The 21220-nt window shown below is 55.3% G+C and overlaps 1 protein-coding gene across 1 annotated transcript in view; it reads right to left on the reverse strand.

The window, feature by feature from the left end:
• Window positions 1-19302, reverse strand: part of ST3GAL2 (ST3 beta-galactoside alpha-2,3-sialyltransferase 2) — a 42611-nt gene extending 23309 nt beyond the window's left edge. Inside the window, exon 1 of the mRNA XM_045818593.1 lies at window positions 19027-19302. The gene's annotated coding sequence lies outside the window, so the exon portion shown is untranslated. The remainder of the gene's footprint in view (window positions 1-19026) is intronic.
• Between the last annotated feature and the right edge of the window lie 1918 nt (window positions 19303-21220).

Raw genomic sequence — 21220 nt, forward strand, 5'->3', positions numbered from 1 at the left:
TGTGGGGGGAGGGAGGGGGTGCATGACTATGTGTTTAGAATTTTAATCTCTTTACATATGACTGCTATGTGTTGAGAGTATAAATTTACAGTGCCATCTTGACAGGATGAGTTGGACTGAACCGTTCCTACCAGGGAACAAGGGATCCCTGCCAGCACCGTCTCCAGGGAAGGCACATCAAACCACCTCCGGTGAGATTCACGGGACTCCAGCCAGCACACAGAAGGACGCAGACCGCGAGAGCCTGGGGTAAGCTGATCAAAAGCCCCAATTAAAACGGCTCTCCCGCCCCCACCCCTCTCTCCACTTCAGTCCGCACTGCGGTGAGGGCAGGATGGGCACACGTGGTCTGAGCAGCCTTCGCCGGGGAAGGCCGCCCCAGCCTTCAGCCCCTCTTCCACGCCGCTTTACCGTTCCACAGGGAGGAAGGCATCTTGGCCACAGGGACACCCTTGATGAAAGGCCCAGCCGACTCTCCTCCCGTCCCCACCCTGCCTGCAGCAGGCCCAGCCTTCAGTTTCCATTACATCAGAGGAGGAACGGGATCAGGAGCCAAACTCTAGTCCAGGCCGTCACCAGGTGACAAGCCATTTTTCCTTCCAGGCCACGAATGCTTAACAATGAGGAAACCTCCGCCCTCTTCCTCTATGATCATCCCCGCCTGCTCCTGCTGACCAGCACTCGGACTTCCAAGTCTCTGTGACCCACCTTCTGGACGCAGACCTTCCTCGCGGGAGCTGCTAAGGCACCCTGAAGGTTCTGCCCTCAGTCCCTTTTTCTTCTTTGCTTCTCTACTACGCACCCCTTTCAAATCTAACAGCCTGCCCTTCTGCCCTGGGTTCTAGACCCCCGTTCTCAACTGCCTCTTCAGCACGTCCATTCGGCACTTCAGGCATGCACTCCCCACCTCCCTGTACTCAAAAGCATCCCAGATGGGAGTGGGTACCCTTATGCACGGGGCCAAGGTCAGGCTCCATAACACTTGCATCCAGAGATCCCGAAATCAGGCCACCCTCCTAAGCCTCACCTCTCACGATACCTTACCTTCTAAGGGTTATAAACCGGTTGGGACCATGGGCTAAATCTGGCCCATACATACAGGGTCCGGCAGAAGTAACGCCTACTTGAATGTGGTTGGTAGGGTAATAATATGGGTGTAATAATTTAGTTGTGATTTGAACATTTCACCTAAAATGTCATATGGTGTGCCTCAGTGTGATGTTGTTATTTTACAGAATTACATGCTTATGATTTTGTAGTAAAAATTAGGGGTGTTATTTGTGCCAGAACCTGTATTACGACCCTACACAGAACTTAAAAAGATGTGTCGATCTCCTCCACTTAAAATACAAACTAAGTGCAGAGATCATGTTACTTGTAATTCATCACTTCTTATCACTACAGGACCCGGCACTGGCCGACACGCAGTAAGCATCAACACAGATGTGTCCCAGTACCACCTCTCTATATAACCCCAGGGTTGTAAGAACAAAAATAATGGCAATGGAAAAATGCTTTGAAGCCATTTTTATAAATCACTATGTAAGTGTGCAGATGAAAGGGATCATGACATTTTGCCCCCACTCTTCCAGCTCTGACATTCCAGAAGTGAAAGTTTTCTCTACCTTCTCGTGGACCGCCAAGAAACATGAGGCCTCAGGTATGAACCCGATTTCACACATCGGAGGCAGTGGGAAAGGTACATGTATAAAAGCGATGGAAGCTGTCTGGGCTGTGGGAACGGACGGAGTGCCCCACTCTTAATACTCAGTCAGCAGGGACTCGCCGGGGCTGCTCACCCGGAACCCCTTCTGGGTGGCCCCCCCGGGCACCGCAGGCTGCTGGCTGCAAACCTCCCCGGTCAGGACTCGTCGGATCTCCCATCTGCTCCCCGCAGCTCACAGCCCCCTTCCAGACAAGCCTCCCCAAAGAAGAAAACACCTAGAAAAACTTGAATTCACGTCATGGCACTGCCACTTGCCAGCTGTTAACCATTTAACCTCCCTGATCTGTGTCCCTGTCTGTGAAATGGGAATGTCACCCATCTCGGAGGACTTCTGTAAGGATGAGAAGCATAAAGCTCCTCACTCAGTGCCTATGCTCCTATGCTCCAAGTTTTCACACGTTAAGAACCAAAGTTTTGCCCTGGCTGGTGTGGCTCAATGGATAGAGTGCCGGCCTGCGAACCGAAGGGTCACGGGTTCAATTCCCAGTCAGGGAACATCCCTGGGTTGTGCACAATATCCCCAGTAGGGGTGCATGAAAGGCAACCACACATTAATGTTTCTCTCCCTCTCTCTCCCTTTCCCTCTGTCTAAAAATAAATAAATAAAATCTTTTAAAAAACTCAAACAACCACCCTCAGGTTTGTTAGCCCTAGCCCCAGTTTGGGCAACTCTTGTGGGCTGGAGTCCCATGACCCTAAATAGGCAGCACGGGTTCCTCAGCACCCGGAGCCCCGCCCCAGCCTCCCCCAGGGCAGCGCAGCCGGGGTCTTGCAGCAGGGCCTCTCCCTTCCCCCCAGCAGCAGGCAGCGGCTTGGGGGGGGGGGCGGGGGTGTGGTGGACAGCACAGACCTGAGGTTTCAGCGTCAGCTCTGCCCCAGGGACCCTCACCCCGAGGCTACACAGAAAGGAGTGCCACATCCATCTTGTGGCAGGGCTTATGGGTCACAGAGCCTGTCACCTCCTCAGATGACACAGAGTTTGTGTGCCACGGTTTGGCAGCGAAAGTCTAGAACAGACAGTTAATGAGGGGCTTCTGCACAAGGTTGAAAGCCTCAGACATTAAGAGAAGCAGGAGACAGGTGGAAGACCCTGAAGGTGGGAGACTGGGAAACAAATCTGAATTTCTTTGGGGACTTCTTTTTATTTAATTAATTTCCAGACAGAGGGGAAGGGAGAGGTAAACAGAGGGAGAGAAACATCAATGTTCAGTTGCCTCCTGTGCGCCCCCCAACTGGGGCCCTGGCCCACAACCCAGTCTTGTGCCCTGACTGAGAATCGAACTGGTGACCCTCTGGTTCATAGGCCAGCACCCCATTCACTAAGCCACACCAGCCAGGGCTCTTTGGGGACTTCTAAAGAAAGCAGGGAGTGGGGTAAGTGAATGGTGGCCCAGAGGAAGCCAGAGGGGAGTCTGGAGAGCTAGGGGTTTAGACCTTACTGCCCAGCTCTGTCCTCCCAGGATCAGGGACCTAGGGTGCTCACAGTCTGCTCTAATTCCCTCGAAACACAAGGGTGGAGCACCAGGTGGCTCAGCTATTCATCGCCTTTATGATTTAGATCGCACTCCTACTGCAGGCAGAGAAGATGCCCAGCCCTCCTCTTCCTCTGCCCCCGTCTAGTTGTCTGGACTGTGATCTGCATCTCAAGAGAATAATGAGAAGGCATTCATTCAGCAACTATGAATCGCTAATGGGAGTGGCAGACAGCACGGAAGAGCCCCAGGCCTCCCCCTCCTTGCACGCAGCTTTGTCACTGCCCTAGAGCAGAGCCCTTCTTTCCAGGGCCTTGAACCTCCTGCTCTGCTCTGGGCCTCTCCCCAGCCCCTCCAGGCTTCCCACCACCCAGGGGTCCCCGAGGAGGGCTGCCCTTCCAAGGGTGTCAGCGGGCAGCTAACCTCAGAGACGGGCATCCCAGGTCCCGTCTGTGGACCTTGCCTTCTAAAGACACGGGAGCTGGTGACAGGATTCCACGGCGCACCCTAGAGGCCTGCTGACGGGCACAGCCGGCCAGAGCACTAGTGGAGGGCAGAGCTGGGGCTTCCAGAAGAGGGGAGTCAATCCTCGACTTACATACAGCCCCCCTTGGGAAAAAGGATCATGGTTCCGGCCAAACTCACTCTTACCAAAGGGAACTCCCCTTTGTAACTCTTCTCAGAGCAGTTAACCCGTGGGTTAATCCAATCCTCCCCAACGCTGCCCCTCCCCCCCGACATACACACCCTCCCTCCCCTGAGGTGGGAGGGCCAGGGTGACCAGGGTGGGTCTAAGACAATGTGTAGAAGAGAGTGTCACTCACTCCATCACCCTGGTTGGAAGGGGGTTAAAGGGAAGTAAATGGTTTCTCCAAGTAACCTTCAGCCCTCTCACCCCCACCACGTGCACCCACGAGGCAGGGGCTCAGCCCGTGGAAACACAGCCCAGCACACCCAGACGGCTCCCTGAAACACGCAGGGCAAGGCATGCAGACTGAGGAGGAAGCACGAGGGGCCGGAGGCAAAGGGCGAATGCTCTCCTGAAGGAGCAGTGGCTCATATAAGACGGCAGAGAGGGGGCAGGGCTTCCTCCTTCCCCCCAACTCCCAGCGGCCCTCTTTCTCCCAGCCCTTGGAGAGCAACACCAGGAATTCCCAAATCTGATCACTCCTGCCCTCACCTGGGGGAAAGGAACAGGATAGGTGTTTCTGCTTTCCGCCACTGCCCTCTCTTGCCCCTTCCAAGCCTGGACCATGACAAGGGGCTCTGCACTGGGCTCCCCTCCCTCTACCTGTCAGCACTGGAAGTCTGGCCCCTTGCCGGCGGCCAGGGCCTGCTGGAGCCCAGAAGGGGCTGATGGAGAAGGGCTGAGCCAGGGCACACGCGAGTCCTACCAATGCACACCTAGGGAAGGGAGGAGCTATGCTTCTAGATTACAGACCAGTCTCATGGCTCAAAACTCTAGCCAGGCCTCGGCCCAGGCCCAGAGTCGAAGGACTCAACCTAAAACTCTAGCATCTACCCTCCATGGGAAGGCAGGGGAGTATGTAGGAGGAGAGGTCATAACCCAAGCCCCAGAACTGTGGCGTGCAAGGAGGAGGCTTTGCAAGCAAGGTGACCGCTGGCCACACTGGCAGGGAGGCCGCAGGGCTGGGGTCTGTGCAGTCGTGGCACACGGCCCAGCAGGAGTCCTGGCAGCAGGCCCCAGGTCTTCCTGGGTCACATCCTAGGATGGGCATGGCCTGAAGTGCTGACACACAGGACGAGCTCCAGCCCCGAGAATGCTGACGGGGCCTCTGGGACGTGAGAGTCCAACAGAGCCCCTCTCCCACCCAGCGGCTGGGAGTCAGGAGCAGCGCGGCTCCCTCAGCCGGGGCCAGTGTTCGTCTGCAGGGGCAGGTGAGAACAAGGCTGGCTGTCGTCAGCCCCAGCGAGGCCCCACTGGGCTGGTAAGACCCCTGGCTTACCTTTTCAGTCTTCATGGCCAAGCCACTCAAGTGGAACGTCTGCCAAAGCTCCTGGCACCATGCAATGCCATGAAAGTGACAACCAGGGCTGCAGGCAGAGAGGCCTGCTTTGCATGGGGCAAATTTCTCAGCAGGGCTTCAGCGGCGGCAGCGCAGGGACAGTGGACTGTGACTGACAACAACCTCCCTTCTGCTACCCCCACAATTCCCTGTGGGGCAGTGGTTTTTCTGATTTTTTTTGGGCGACTGAACATTTGGTGTGAAAGGGGAGCGTCGTGCGTGCTGGAGGGCAGCGGTCTGGAGCGTGGAGACCTGGCTCCTGAGCACCACTCATGTGCCGGACAGGATGCACCGGCGGGTGGGGGGCCGGACGCTCAGTTTTGCGGTCAGGTTCTTACCTACTTCCTTCGACTAGACTAGGTGACTTCAAAGTGCAAAGTAAACAATCTTTCCCTGGGCTCATCCCCAAACTTCCATCAGCCAGGCCAGCTTATAAGTTTCCACCCTTGTGGCCAGTGAGAGCAAGGGACCAGGTGGGGAGACTTGTACAGTTCCTGCCAAAATCAAATGTTGGAGAACCACCAGCCCTTTCGTAGCCCACTTAGCCCTGTGGGCTAAGCTGGGGCCTGAGCACTGTGTCAGGAGATGGGTCCCAGAACAAGGATTACTAAGAATAAATGGCACTCCTACAAGGTATAATCATGTAGGTACCGAAATCCTATGCGGCCTAAGGAAGGAGCCACACTGCCCCCTCCAACCAGTGAGCCCTGGGTAGAAAGGGGGGTGGGACAGGCAGTCAAGCAGGAGGGGTAACAGCTGTCCTGGAGTGGATTCGTGGTGGGATGTGTGCTGCGGGTGCCTTGACAGGGAGGCAGGTCAGCGCTAGGAGGCCAGAGACTCCAGGAGCAGAGGTGTGCTGGCCCCAAGGGTAGGTGTCTCTAGTGGGGTAGGGTATTTTGGAGACAAACCAGTAACGTGTATGTTGTGAGCCGGACTGTCTTTATTCTGCATACACTCTATCTTTAGCTTTCTTTTGTTCCTCTTTTATCTTTAGTCGTGTCTTTTGAAAAGGTCAGCCCATGGCAGCTATGCTAATGGAAACCCAAAGGTATCTGCATCCACACTCGGACCAGGAAATTAAAAGGAAGCAACATCCCCTCTCTCCCCGGGGAGTTCAGGTGGAGACAAGAGAAGTAAAAGGATGGAGGAGCTCAGAGACAGCCCTCTGCTCAACTGCTGTGTCGTCTGGACGTCAATTTTCCAACAGAGACCGTGGAAGTTCCAGTTAGAGGCCCTGCCCCTGCCCAGCCTGGTGCTGGGTAACTTCCTGCTCCAACTCCTGCCCTGTGCCCCGCTCTTCCTTCTGTCACTGCTGTTCGTCTCCAGGATGGAGAAGGCAGGTAGGTAGCTGGTGAACTGAAGAACACAGCTGCAGGCCGGGTCACGCCCAACACATGCCTGCTTTCATTTCCCCTTGCTCTGGCTGAGCCATCTTCCTCTTCATTGAGGAGCTGATCATACGCCAGGACTGCCTCTGGCAGGGCCCCTGGGAGGAACAACCATCCCCAAGGTTGCTAGGTAATCCGCTTCGCCACCTCTGGAAAGCGGCAGTACCAGCTGCTGTGAGTAGGCACAAAGGCAGCCTTCCCCTTGCACTACTTCTGACCCACTACCCCGGGGGAAGGGAGAGGGAGAGGGTATGGGGTACGTGTGAGCGAGAGGAACCCTTCCCAGTCCCCGCAGGCATTCCTCCTCCCGGAGCTGGCCCAAGTTATATTTGCTCCCTGCAGAGATGATCCGACGTGACAGGCATTATTGTCGTTAACTCTGGGGAAAGCGGGAGGGGACAAATACAGAGACTGGGGCCCGTTATGATGGTCCCCAGGGAGTGGTCTCTGTTGTCCGGCTCTATTATGTATCTTCAGTTACATGGGGAAGGCCCACACGATGGTGCTTGTCTGGGACACGGGCTGTACAGGGGTGGCCTGCGGCTGTGAAGGGGTGGGGCCAGGCCTGCTTTCATGCCCTGGCCTTGCTTGGTGAGACTGGGGTATCCCCAACCCAATATGTGCCTATGAGTTAACATTTTACCGACACCCTGGACTAAACCCGGAGGACCTCAACTGCAGGACTTGCTCTGCTATTCGCCAGTTGTGTCTTTGGGCAAATCATACCTCTCTGGGCCTCAGGCCCTCCATCTGTAAAATGAGCATGATAATGCCTGCCCTATTTATCTCGCAGTCCCTGCCAAGATGAAATAAGCAATGACTGTAAGCTGCAAAACACTATGTACCCGAGGTCCTACTGAGCTGCAGCCTCCCAGAGAGGAAGGAGGCAGGGACAAGAGCAGACAACGTGGCTAAGCCCAAGAGAACAGGGAGGTCTGGCCCAGGCTCATGACACAGCCGCAGACGGAAAGAGGCAGAGCGGAGACCTCTGGGGGCTGAGCAAGAAGGGCAGACAGAGCACGCTGGTCAGTCTGGGCCGGCAGACAGTTCCGGAGAGAACTGGCTGTCAGCACATATCTGAGGGGCAGGAAGAAATGTGCCTGAGGAGATAGATGGTCGGAGTGAAAGAGGACTTTAGCCCCCAACTCGGAAGAGCCCACCTCACTCCCAGGGCACCTAGGAGCTGGTGAGACCTGCCTGCCAGCTTCCAGGACCTCCAGCATTTTGTTTACATGTCGCTCAGATTCTCGATAGCCCGAAGCCCCTCACCTCACAGGGACAGCGTTCCCTCGCCTGCCCACAGGCCCAGGGAGTGACCCACCCGAGGCAAGAAGCATGTGTCAGATTGAACGCAAGGTCTCCTCTGGCTAAACCGCAGGCCCAAAGCCCAGTGCTCTTTCTACAACACCCCACTCCTGGCTCTGCCGGGCTGGGTCAACTATCTGGACCCTCACAAATTGGGGGTGATGGGAACTGAGGCCAAAACCATGCTCTGTCTGTACCGGAAACTAGCACCACTGTGCTGGGCTCTCTCTTCCAAGGGAGAAGACGGAGCGGCACACCTCTCCCCCACAGGGAACACTCCAACATAATCCAGAGAGCACAGCAGCCCTGGAGCCGCATCTGCACCCAGGCCCCAGCAGGAAACAACACACAGCAGTAAGCATTCGAGAAGCCAAGATGACGGAAGAGACCGAGAGGGCACGGAGGCGGCGTGAGGCAGAAGCCAGCCAGAATAGGGCCAGTGCCTCTTCTCTTTACGGGGACAGGTTAAGCAAGTCACAGTGAGCATCTCCCCCATCTCAGACAGACTCCTGCCCAACACCATACACCATGCAAATGGCCAGGGACCACCACAAAGAAATGGCATTTGCAATAGTCTGCCTATGTCAGCTCTCTGTTAAAGTGCAGGGGATGAACGGCTTCTTGTGGGTGGCAGCCTGGGTGCCTGAGGGGCTCCTCCCTACAAGATGCCGCACATCATTCTGGAGAGAGCCCTCGGCCTGCAAGTCAGATGACCTGCCTTCTGTTCTCAGGATATAAGGCAAACTTCTCAGCCGCCACTTCCGGGTCTGTAAATGGAATGACTCAGTGATTCTAAGTTCTATTCTACACTCTAGCATTTAGTTGTTAACGAGGTAAATTAATAAATGGCAATAAATCCTTATTAGTGTGTCTGCTGGGTGTTTCTGACGTGTCAGTCAGGCTGGGAGTCACCGGAAAGTCTCCCAGGGCCCCAATACACACCCTGCACTGCCTGCTGCCCCCATACATGGGGTCTTTAGACTGGATGACACCCCATTTTCCTTTCGGGAACCACGTCTGTGCCGTGAAACGCAGGCCTGGCCAAAGCACAAGACCAGAGCACTGAACGCACCCAGCCACCGCACTTGGTTCAAAGCTAGGCATGGGACCCAGTTCCCAGTGATCCCACGACTCCTGCGGGAATCCTGGCGAGGGGTGCTGGGGGGGAGGGGGCTTGCACAGGCGGCGGGCACCTTCTACCACAGGGAACTGAATGGCGTCACCACGGACAAGGGCAGGGCGACAGGCGTGTCGTCTGAGCCCCTCATCTTCCCTGCATGTAGCCAGCAAGTCTCTCAGGCACAAGTCAACAGCTTCCCTTTTATCGAAGGGCACTCTAGATTTTTGGCCTTTGTAACTGAAGAAGTCCAACTGATACAATCTTGTACACATATATAACCATTTTCCATTTCCTTTAAAACAATTTTTTAAAAGCCACTCAAGACAGTATCGCTTGCTATCTGGGCAGAAGGGCTGCCCTGAACTTGTCCCTAAAAACTCCCTCCTTGAGAGGTCAGCCCAGCTTAGAGGCCCACGAGCGCACAGGAACAGGAGTGGCTCTGGGATTCCCAGCAGCGGCTGGGATCTGGGCAGGACCCAAGTCCCTCTTCAGCCAGAGACACTGCCCGGATGGGCAGATGGTGGGGGAGGCTCCAACGCGCTCAGCTCTGCCTTCCTGGGAGGGCTGGGGTCAGCAGTGCCCACCATCAGAGCCCCCACCCTCAGGGAAGACTACGCAGGGCAGGGTCTTTAGCTGAAGTGGTCAGGGAAGAGGAGCTGACCCTGGACAAGGAATGCAATGGAAAGTCAGGACCCTAAGTTACATTACCTCTGGCAATGGATTTTGGGAGGAACCCTTTCCAAACCTGTTTCTCAGCCTCTTAAGAATGGTGCCTGGTTTTGCAAAGAATGCCTGACCCACCCCTGCCCTCCAGACCCATCTATCCCACTCATTTCTGGATGCTGCCCCCAGGTGACATACCTTAGAGGCACCCCAAAATACCTCAAACTCAGTCTGCCCCAAACCAGACTCATCCATCCAAACCTGAAACGTGAGAGTCATTCTCGGCTCCTCCTTCCTTCAGCGTCCTGTTCAGGCAACCTCTGACCAAGTTCACCTGGCTTTTACCACCTGAACTGCTCATCTTTCTGCTTCTCTCCACATCTACCATCACCACATCATCCAAGGAACTGGCATCCTTCACTACAGTGGCCCCAGACCTACCCCAGAGACCCCTCCAATTCATCCTACTCAGGGAGGCCAAAGCGACCCGCACAAACCCCATCGGATCCCCGTCCCCACTCCTTCTCGCAAAACCGCTGGAACTCCCAAAGCTCTGTGACAAAGGTGGAACTCCCTAAAAGCCCCACGGCCCCAGGTCTGGCTGGCTGAGCGGCAGGGTGACCCTGAGACCAAAATAGGCTGACCGGATCTGGGAGTCGCCGCTCTGCCTAGAGCCCTGGCCCCACCCTAGATGGCTTCCCACCCCGAGGTCAGGCGCAGGACTGGCTCAGTCTTGCCAGGACTGACCCTCCCCCAGTGCGGACCTCAACTGACCACAGATGGGAAGGGAGCTGGCGGGCAGGCAGGGGAAACCCAGCTGGGCTGAAGCCAGGGCCTGTGCATTTCAGGAAGGAGAGGAGATAGAGCAAGAGCAGCACAATAGACTGTCAGTGCCTGTGGGGCCGGCAGAGAGAAGGCAGCTGTCAGGGGGATAAAACTCAAGGAGTCTATCTCTTCCCTCTTATCAGACTGACCCTTGGCAGCCGGCAGCCTGCAGCCTGTGGAGGACAGTCATTAACAACCCTTCCCACACTTCTTGTGAGCGCAGTCCTGTGTGACCAGTCCAGCCAGGGTGGAAATCCTGTGCCTTCCTCCCTGCCAGGGTGAGCCTCAAGGCCCGTCTCTGGACCAGACTACCCCATCTTGCCCTTCCTTCTTTGGCCATGATCCAAGACACCTTATGCTCTGCCCAAACTCGTCTCTTCAAGGTCCCCAGTCATCCCCTGCCCTTTCGGCTCAGGCCTCTGCATGCCCTTCCACTTCTGTTCTCAACTCTTAGCCGACCCGCCACATGTCTGTGCTAATGACCTGGGCCCGTTCTCCCAAGATAAGCCTTGGCTTTGAGGGGAGAAAAAACCTGGCTAGAGCAGAGCCCAGGGCACAGGGGGTGGGGTGGAGACACCGAGAGCACAAAGGGATGGGAACCCTGTAAAGTCACCCCAGGGCCTAACTGGTGGCACGCAGGAAGGGAAGAATGTAACGAGAGCCCAGATGGGCTTTCCTGCCTGAACCCGGCACACAGTCAGAGCAAGGGCTGAGGGTGTGCGGACAATGGGAGGCGAGGGGACAGCTCCGTTGGCGGCGGGGAGCCCAAGTTCTCCAGAGAGACAGCAGAGCAGGATGGCCGCTGATCAGCGCTTCCAAGCAGGTTAGGAGAGCAGTCAAAGTGATCCCATGGATGTCAGGACCACACTGTGGAATCCAGTGGCCCCAGCACTACCTCCCTCTCAGATTATGGCATTCCTCTTGCCAGGTCTACCATGGTTTGAGAACAAATCCCTGAGCAGGTCTTCAAATTCTGTATTCACAGATGAAGACCCTGAGGCCCGGAGAAGGGCAACAACTTGCCCTGGGTCACGCAGCACCAGCCCCCCTGTGGGTAGCTAGGGCAGCGAGAACTCTGCATACATCCAAGCACAGTGGGCCCTAGACTATGAAAACCACGGAGGGGACACCTGATCAAACAAGCTGCTTCCCTTTCGCAAGAGCCAAACAGCCCCACCCGGAGTCCCTTGGGCCCTCTGCCAGCCCAGGCCTCACCTCGGCCTCACTCACTGCCAACAGAGGACCTGCTGGCTTCTCTCCCTTTTGCACAGCACGAACGGCAGGGCAGGCCCACAGATCTGGCCCAGGACGGGCAGGAATCGCTAGGATGGGCAGCCTGAGTGAAAGAAGACACCCTCTAAAATACATCACCCGGTTTGAGGGGAGGTGGGGTATCTTCTGTGTTAAGGACAGGAAATGCTACTTTAGAGACTAGAACTCACATTCATCCTAGAAGTTTGCTTTAGGGTCAAGCTGTGAACTGCTTTTCAGGACTGAGGAAATGCCTTCACCACACAGTTGCCACTTTGTCCTGCGGCTGAACCGGCTTCAAATAAAATTGCTCACCCTACCCCCCATCTCACAGCACTTTCCTATCCAAGGAAGTGCCAATATTGGCTCCCCAGCGCTGGAAGGGCCTGAACAGGGTCCTCATTCTTCCCCTCACCCCCTTCAGGCTCTCCTGTCCCCGCTACCTGTGGTGCCTGTGGTCTCCTACTGAGCTCTGCTGGTAGCCCCCGGAAGCAGTCAGCCACTCGACAGGCGCGGATCCAGGGAAATACTGAAGCCTCGGGGACAGGGTGGAACAGAGACAAGGCCGACCCCTGGAAACTCCCTTGTGGCCTGGCGTCCGCAGGCCCACGTGCCTCCCCCGCAGAACCCAAGGGAGAAGGGAGCGAGGAGGAGCTCAGAGGCCCTCTCCCCACTGTTGTTGCCCTGTCCACACGCGTCACTCCCTTTGGCTGCCGTCTCCTCCACCTGCACGGCCGTCTCTTCCACCTGCAGGGCCGAAGCACACGGCACAGGCCTGCTGAGACTGTCACTTCCTCCTGACTCTGGCTGCAGTTCGCCACCAGTATCAAATGACCGGTATCTTGTCTGTAACTAAACTACTTGAGTGGCAACGAAGAGTTGTGCGGAGCTCTACTTACGGAGAGAGGAGATTCCAGTTTCTACTAATGTCCCTTTGAAACCCAAAGGGACTCTGCAAAGGAAGGAGGGAGTGGGAGTAGAGGAGGAGAGGAAAGCTGTGGGGGCTACAGGAGTGGCGGGGGGGGGGCCCATTCCACCCCGCAATTCCCTCACCTGTGCCTCTTCCGGTAATCACCTCTCAGCTTCCCCTCTTCACTACCCCTCCAAATTCCCTGTGGCCACACAAATAAATAACTTGTTGGTTTTCCCCCACCAGAGCAGTTCCCTGTAGACCTATTAGCTATTTGCATGTGCTGCTGATTTTCTCCCTCAGAGGCTGCAGATCTGCTCAGGCTGGGAGGCAGCTGCTGGCCCGCGGTGCTCGGACTTTCTAGCTGAAGGGCTCCTCGGAGAAAAGCTGGAGCAGGGTGAGGGCGGCTCTCTGGGGTCCCTGAGTCAGGCCCTGACACCACAGGGCCCCCTGCCTCCTCTGGAGCCCTGCAACTCGGCCCTTTTGAGAGCAGGAGGGCCCTCGTGCCCTAACCGTGCAGAGGTGGGGCTGATTTCTGGGTCCCTCTGGCCTGTTTCCTGCCCTGACCCTAGAGAGGAAGAGGACAGAAAAGGGAAAGGATGCTAACCAATAAAGATCGTGGTCCAAGGAGAGAAGAGAAACAGGACCACAGGACAGAGAATAATGCCGCTCCAAGCAGGAGACCCCACCCCCTGTGCAGCGGGATCCCCTCCCACCGCAAGCAGCCAGCCCTGTCTGTCTGCTACCCTTTCTGGGATCCCTCACTGGCAGGGCCCCACCCCCCTGAAGGAAGCAGCAGGGTTGAGGATGTTTATCTACATCCCATCCCAGAACAGATACTCAATCGGCTGGGCTTTGGCATTTCTTTTGTTTTAATATTACCGTTATACAAATACCAATTTAGCATTGATATAACAATTTAAATAAACTGCATTTTTCTCCAGACTTCCCTCTTTCCCAGCTCACCTTATTGTACATGGTAGTCTGCTCTGCATACATACATGGCAAAACATCACACATATTTGAATGCCAAGAGCTAGAATTGAAGGGAACAGTCCTCCTCACCCCAGGAAGATGACCGTCCCTCTGAGACTCTGTGGGGATACATTTCCCTTCAGCCTAGCTCCTCCTCCTCCTACCCTAGAGAGGACGTGGTCCCTTCCTCCCAGCTCCTGTTGGAAGAAACTTCCCCGGTTCTCAGCTAGAAAGTCAGGGCAGCTCAAAGACCAGTGTATGCCCTGGAGCTTTAGGATAGATCTGCAATGACAACACGAAAGCTCAATACACAGTACATTGTAATTACAATAATGAGTTATAGAGAAGTACCAAGTATTCTAGAGTGGCTGGTTAGGGACGCACACGGGCATCCCCGGTGTGCACGGCGTGACTGGAGGTAAACCCTGCTTTCCCCACACAGCAAGCAGAGTTCAGGCCGTCTCTTCAGGAAATGTCACTTGGAGATGTTTGTCCTGGTAGTAAGTGAGGACTTACTGTCGACAAGCGTTCTGAGCAGAGAGAGAGGAAATCCTCAAACTAAGGTCCCTCCTGCTGAGTTGGGCCAGGCCCTTTAGTTGGCAAGGGCTCGGGTATGTGGAACTTGGGGTGGGAGGAGTTGGGATGTGGGAACTGAGAGCGGGGAAGGGGAAGCCCATCCCGGGCTGAAGTGTGATAAGATGTTCAGATGTGCTGAGCCTCCTCACGAAGCCCCAGCTGCTTTCTGGAAGCACAGGGCCCCGGGGGCTTTGGGCGCCGCCTCCTCAGGGCTGCAGGCAGTGAGGAAGTGAGAAGGAAGGAGCTCACCAGGGTTCTGGGTGTGCTGTCAGCGCCCTGCACACGGAGCACAGACACCTCACTTTCCCCTGCAAACTCTCCCTCCCCTGACTGACCCTTTTCAGCTAAAGGAGCCAGCCTCCCCACTCAGGCACTGAAATGTCAAACCCCAGCCAATTACGTTTCTGTTCCAGAAGATGATACCTACTTTCGCAATCTCTCTAGAATCAGTTCCTCCTTTTCCATTTCTACTGCCAAGTTCCAGCTTTCACTAGGTCTCACCTGGACGCTATCTATAGTTTTCCGATGCCTCCCTCCCTTCTTTTTTGGGCATCCCCTTCTGACCTGGCCATCCCCTGCTGCCAGTCTGCCCTCTGCCTGCTCAGAAACTTGCCAGACCTAAGTACTCCCTTTCCCGCTGGCCAGTTCAAGTCGTCCGAGCACATGTGTGGACTGATCTTTTGCAGTGTCCATTTTCTCTCCCTTGAACTTCAGTGTTCGGATACAGTCTGGGGGGACTGCCCACTATGGCACCAGCCCTTCCGGGACCAAGAAAGAGAGCATGGCCCACGCTGGGCCAACCAGGCATTTCCTCCCTTGGAGGTGAATCCCAAGTGGTGCTGACAAAATTACTGAGCACAGATGGAGCGTATTTATCCTGGGGACAGTGGTACCATGAAAAGGCTGGCCTTTGGTTCCTATGTACCCAACTTAAGACCCTGAAGGGGACCTGGGTCCTAAGTCATCTCATTGATTCTGGGAGTTCCCATAGCCTTCCAAGGAAGTTCTCTCCTGCCGAAGTCGGCCAAGTTGTTGCTTGTAACCAAACAGGACCTTCTCACTGCTTTTTGAAATACATCTCCTATGCTCCAACCAAGAGGGAAGACTCCCTAGAAGTGCCGTGATGGCCACTCTCAGCATCTGTTGGCCTGCACACCTCTCTGGCCCACAGGCACTACCGGAACTCACCTGCCCCTCCAGGGCCCAACCCAGAGGCCTCTTCTGAACCCTCTGTGGAGATGACGTTCACCTCCTTGAAATCTATAAGCCACTGGCCGCCACTTCTGCCTTCCCCTGTAGACACTGGTGTACTTGTCTCAGCTCCCTCCCAGGAGACAGTGACTTGGTCATTGCCTCTTCCACACCACCCAGCACAGTTCCAAGCTCAGTAAATTCACGAGGCTCTGGGGGCAGACAACCCAAAAGACAACGGGAGGTGTGCTGGGTAAGGCAGACCGTGAATGACAAAGAGCATGGGGTGTGCCGTCAGAAGGACCTGAGTTTGAATTCCAGGTCCTCCACTTACTAGCTGTCTGAGTTTGGGCAAGTTTCCAAAGTTCTCTAGGTGTCACCTCTTCGTCTACAAAATAGGGACAATATGCCAGCCTGACAATGTTTCTGCTATGAGGATCTCATGAACTAGCATGGCGAGCATCCAGCATGGTGCCTGGCTGGTAGTAAGTGCTCAGTGAACAGCAGCCATTATTCCAGCTGCTCTAGCTACTGGTTTAGCAGATGCTCCATCTGCTAAAGGTTCGAATCAGGAGTCCTGGGGCCTGCTGTGTGACCCAGAATGCATCTTTCTGCTCCTCAGTAACCCACCTATATCTACCCGTCTTATAAGCCCCCCTGGAAAATAACAGGTAGGAAATGCTCCGCAAATTAAAAGCACAATGTAAGAAATTTCTTCCACTTTTCTAACTTTCAGGGATTCTTAGGCCTCCTGTCCGTGTGCAGCCACGGCAGGACTTCGCCCTGCAGGAACCCCAAACTGCTTGGTCTGGGAGGCAAGGACAGGACAGATGAGGGCCTGGTGCAGTGTCTGCTTCCCCACGCGCACGCCCCTCTTCCAAAGCCCCAGATCTTAAGCGTCCTGCTTTTGTGGGGCCTTCCTTCAAAAACCATGGGGCAGTGTCTGCTGTGTGGTTACAGTGGGGCTGGGAGCTCAGGTACCCACAAGTCACCCCTACCATTCACCCAGCCAACACTGGGCAGCATGAGAGTGAGAGGAAAAAACCAAACCAGTACAGCTGCAGAATGAGACCGGGTGGGGACGGGCACAAGGTGGAAGGTAGTAACGTCCCTCTTAAGACTTTACATCTGCCTGGATTAATCCCAAGCAACTACTGACGGCCCCAAACCGGGGATTCTCAAAGTGTTCTCTCCAAGGAGCTGGGCTGAAGTGCAAATTCTAGGCCCCACCCAGAGTGACGGAATCGGAAAACCACTGGAGTGGGGCCCAGAAATCTGTGCCTTAAATAGCGCTCCAGGGGATTCTGACACCTGATCAACCATAAGGAATCCTGACCTAAACTCTTAATCAGAAGGCCCTCAAACATTTCCTGAACACCAACCACGTGCTAAGGACCAAGCCAGGTTGTGTTAGTTCGGAAATGAGGACACATTTGAAGAACCTCCACGGTCTAATAAGGGCCAAAATCAAGTACACAGTACACAAGGCAGGATGTGGTATAGAACAAGGCAAAGGAATCAGTTTCCCGCCAGTCTCCCCACACCCCTACCCCTCAGATCTTCTCTTGCCATGGCTGGGGAAAAGAGAACACACCCAGTGCTGTTCTCTTGAACTCCTCAACCATAGGTAGATAGATTTCTTAAGAGTGGTCCTTGCCCTGGGGTGTATCTCAGGTCCAAAGTCTTGGCATGTGGGAAAATGCTGCCACGCAGCCACACCCCATGATCCCAAGGGGCTTGGAAATTGGCGCTATCTGGAGTTTGGGCTCATAAAGTTCATAGAGGGCTGTAAGCATGCCACAGCACATCACAGCAATACAATCCCGGACACAGTCACTCCCACGGGCCCCTGGCAAGCTTGCACACGAGTGTGTAGATGCAGACATAAACATACACAGAGACAGTTGGCCCCCTGGCCTCCCTCCCTCCATTCTCAAGTTACAAGGTTAAAGGCATCCTACTCTCAGCCAAGAGGGAGGGATGAGAGAGGGGATGCTGGAGCAGGGAACCATCTGGTTCAGATCAAGACTGCCTGTTCAGGACCCCAACACACTCCCAGAGCCTCCTGATGGCTCAGAGATTTCCCTTTCTCCCTCCACTTCCCGCTGGGAAACTGAGCACTGGGCCAGAAAGGGATAACCCAAAGGCAAATCTGCTGAAGGAAGACAAGAAAACAAAAAACTGAATTACACAGACAAGTCTGCACCACCTCTCTGAGCCCTGGTTCTCTCTGTTCCTCAAATCCTAAACACTACAACTAAACATGAAATCACCGCCTACATCTACAGACACTGTGTCTTGGTCCACAAAGAGCTCTGGGCACCTGGCAGGCATGCTTCCCTGAACCGACAACCCCCTCTAAAGTTAGCAGCTGAAGCAAGATGAGGCCTAAGGGTGTGGTCTCCCAGACTCCTCTTATGCCACAATCGCCACCAATGCCATCTCCAACGTAGGTGGTTCCCTCCATCTCAGAGGGACTTTGGAGACCACCAGGCATAATCAGAGGAAGGGACAGGGACCACCAACCAGCTTCTAGACAACTGTCTCAAAGACAAGACGGAAGTGTGAGTTACTGGCTAGGAAGGACTGTTTCCCTGAACCCCTCTCAGCAGCTTTGGCGGAAAGTGGCTGCCAATTCCTTTCCACCACCAGCACTTCTCTCCCCTTTCCCCTGACACCACCTTAGACTGTTCTACAGTGTCCTACGCAGCTTTAAAGCAAGAGGCAAAATGAGAGGTGGACGCGGTTGGCAAGACAGAAATGGAAAGGCTAACTTGAGCAAACAAACAATGGGTGGGTGACTCTCTGCAGGCAGAGGGGGCCAGAGGTGGGCTATGGAGAAGGATGGGGAGCAGGGGAACAGAAGTGGTAGAAAGCTAAAGGAGAGACTAAAGTGAGATCAGCCCAGAGCTGCAGCATGGGGCCGGGAAGTTTGGTCCAGTCACAGAGGAATGACTGGAAGGAAGAAATACTCTTCCATTCTGAGGGATGGGTCCGGGCCAGACTCCACAGGAATGGGGCATGGCCTTGGCTAAGTTCCTGGCTTGTGCTGTGCCTCAATTTCTCCAAAGTAGGAAGGCAGTCAAGCTCCTTAGGTCTTATCAGAGAGAACTGAGCTTTTGGGGGTGGCCAGGGGGTATTGCCAGGTAAGGGGAAAGGGGAGAGGTGCTGATGGTGCAAAGACAGCCTCTCACCAGGAAAAGCGGGGCAGGGGTCTCCAGATGGGGCAGAAACCAGGAATGGCGGGGTTGGGGGTAGAACTAGGTAATGGACTGGAAATCGGGACTGGGGCAGGGAGTGCCTTTCAGGGCTGGGGCTGAGGCTGGGAGCAGCCTCCAAGGAGTGGAACAGTTGCGCCTGGAGGGCTGGGAGCGGCTTGATGTGCAGAAGCAGAAGGCTGAAATGGGGATTGAGGCCAATGCAAACGGACCCGCGCCCGCATGGGGGAACCCAGCGCCCCAACCCCGGGGAAGTTGCCGGGGTGGACCCGGCCGGTCTGGGCCCCTGGGCCGAGCCAGCTGCCGGCGCAGAGAGGTTCAGAGCAGCTAGGGGCCCCGGGCATCCAGCATCCCGCCCGCCCTCATCCCGCCCGCGCACCTCAATCGGCGCGGGGCGCCGCGCGGGCCATGCTCGCCACTCTGGCCGCCGCCTCCACCCAGGCAGAAAGCCACCGCTGCCGCCGCTGCCACCGCCGACGTCCGGACCCGTTAGCTCCGCTGCTCCTGGGTTCGCCCGCAGCGGGCCAGTCCCGCCCTTGCCTGCCCTGCCCTACCGGAGCGAGCAGCTGCCGCCGCCTCGGCCCGGCCCCTCCCCCCACCCCAGCCCGGCTCGAAGGGAAGGGTGGGGGAAAGGGGGGCGGCTGCCCCCTCCCCGTTCACATCCTCCGGTCTCTCCCCTCCCTCCTCCTCCCGCGCGCGCATGGGCATGCTGGGATGTGGAGTCCAGCTGCCGCTGGGTCGCTAGGGGTGCCTCGCATCCAGAACTACCACCCCCAAAAGACAATGCGCCTGCACCCCAAGGGTTGTGGGCTTTGTAGTTCGGCTCGGGTTCTGGGGGTCTACTGCTCATTAGGGGATGGGGGGATGGGAGGATGGGAAATCTTCGGTTCCCAGAAGGCCGGGCACCCAGCACAGGATGTGGAATGTTTGGGGCCCCCGGCCGGGTTGAGTATCTAGATTCCCGGGAGGTGTGAACTAGCCCAGGATGCCTCTCAGATGCGGCTGTGGCCAGCTGCGGCCGAATGCGGCTGGAGGAGAAGCCTCCGCCCCGAGAACCGCACTCGGAGCACCGTTTCCACTCGCGCTCGCGAAAAGCTATGACTTGAGGCTAGTGTGGCTTCATTCCCTGGCTCTTCCAGGCGGAGCTGCGGATGGGCTGCTACCTCGAAGCCCGAGTAGAGATCGCTTGGGGGGCTGCGTGGGCGTGGGGTTTTATCCACCGGGAATGGGGGCCCGAGGGTCTGTGGGTTTGCTGGAGCGCTCACCCGCTGGGGCACTTTCTCATTCCATTCTCATCTCTTTTTCTGTTAGATGCCATCCGTTCCCTACTGTTTAGGGTAAAGTGCACACATTTTCAATATTTTTCTGTTTTCTCCTTTCCCCACTTTCAATTCTTGCTCAAATCCTTTATGAAAGTCCAGGCTAACCTCAGTTTTACCCGTCACCGTTTCATCCCCTGCAGCAGAAGAAAGGCCTGTAAGTCAGTGGTTCTCAACTTTGGCGTGTGTCAGATTTTCCTGGAGATCTTGTTCAAACACAGGTCGCTGGACAGCCTCCCCGCCCCGCCCACGCTTCCAGCCCCCACTTCTGTTCCATCAACTCTAGAATGGGCCTGAGAAGTTTCATTTTTAGCAAGTTCCCAGGCGCTGCTGCTGCTGCTGCTGCTGCTGCTGGGCTGAGGAACCACTTGGACAACTGTTTCTGTTGGCGTTTGTTGGGTAGGGTTCTGACAGAGTCAGCTCAGTGGAATCTGCTACTTCTGGGTGAGTTCTGACCTAAAACGGGGGTGGGGAGTGGAGAATGAGAGGTAGGGGGTGGATTCCTGATTTGTCAAGTAATCAGAGTGACTCACACCTACCCAGGTAGACCCTCCTTACCATCTGCTGTGCTGATGTTCTGGGAGCTACAGACCTCTGAAAGGGAAGCTTGGTGACCATCACCCTCAGCCACAATCCCAGACTCTTCAGCTGTAAGGAGAAAAAGATTCTCTGCTTGACCAAAATTTAGCCAGGCTCTTCTGAGACAGACCTCTTCCATACGCCTCAAAATTATACCCTCAACACAAATTATTTCATCCACCCTCCTCCCCCTACATTAAAAGACTTAAAATAGCAGCTCAAGACCACATCCCTAGGATGACCTAGTCCCCTTTAAAGCCCCTGCCTGATAAAGCTCAAGGCTGCCGAAAGAATTTACCATTTGTTCTAGCCAACCCTGCATGATAGGCTCCTGAGCACTTCTTTCTTAGAGCATTTACTAAAAAGGACTTATAATTGTGACTCCTTCCTTTGTCCCTTTGAGATGTATGTGTACCTCCTACAACTCAGGAGTGTCTCTCCCAAGGACTTGAAAGCCATTCCCTTGAAATGTAATCTCAGAAAGCAGAGGGCCTCTGTCTCCCGTCTCTGCGGGAGGTTAGAATCCTAACCTTAGTAATTTCCAGCAAGCAGACACAGTTGGACTAATCAGCATTTACAATGACCAACCCTTTGTAATTTTTCACTTCCCTGACCTTACTGAGCCCCTGCTCACCTCTCTTTACTCCCTCATTCTCCTTTTCAAATGCTCCTTCA

The sequence above is a fragment of the Phyllostomus hastatus genome, unplaced genomic scaffold (genome assembly GCF_019186645.2).
Source record: "Phyllostomus hastatus isolate PE091 unplaced genomic scaffold, TTU_PhHast_1.1 phas_scaffold_345, whole genome shotgun sequence".
Lineage (NCBI taxonomy): Eukaryota > Metazoa > Chordata > Mammalia > Chiroptera > Phyllostomidae > Phyllostomus > Phyllostomus hastatus.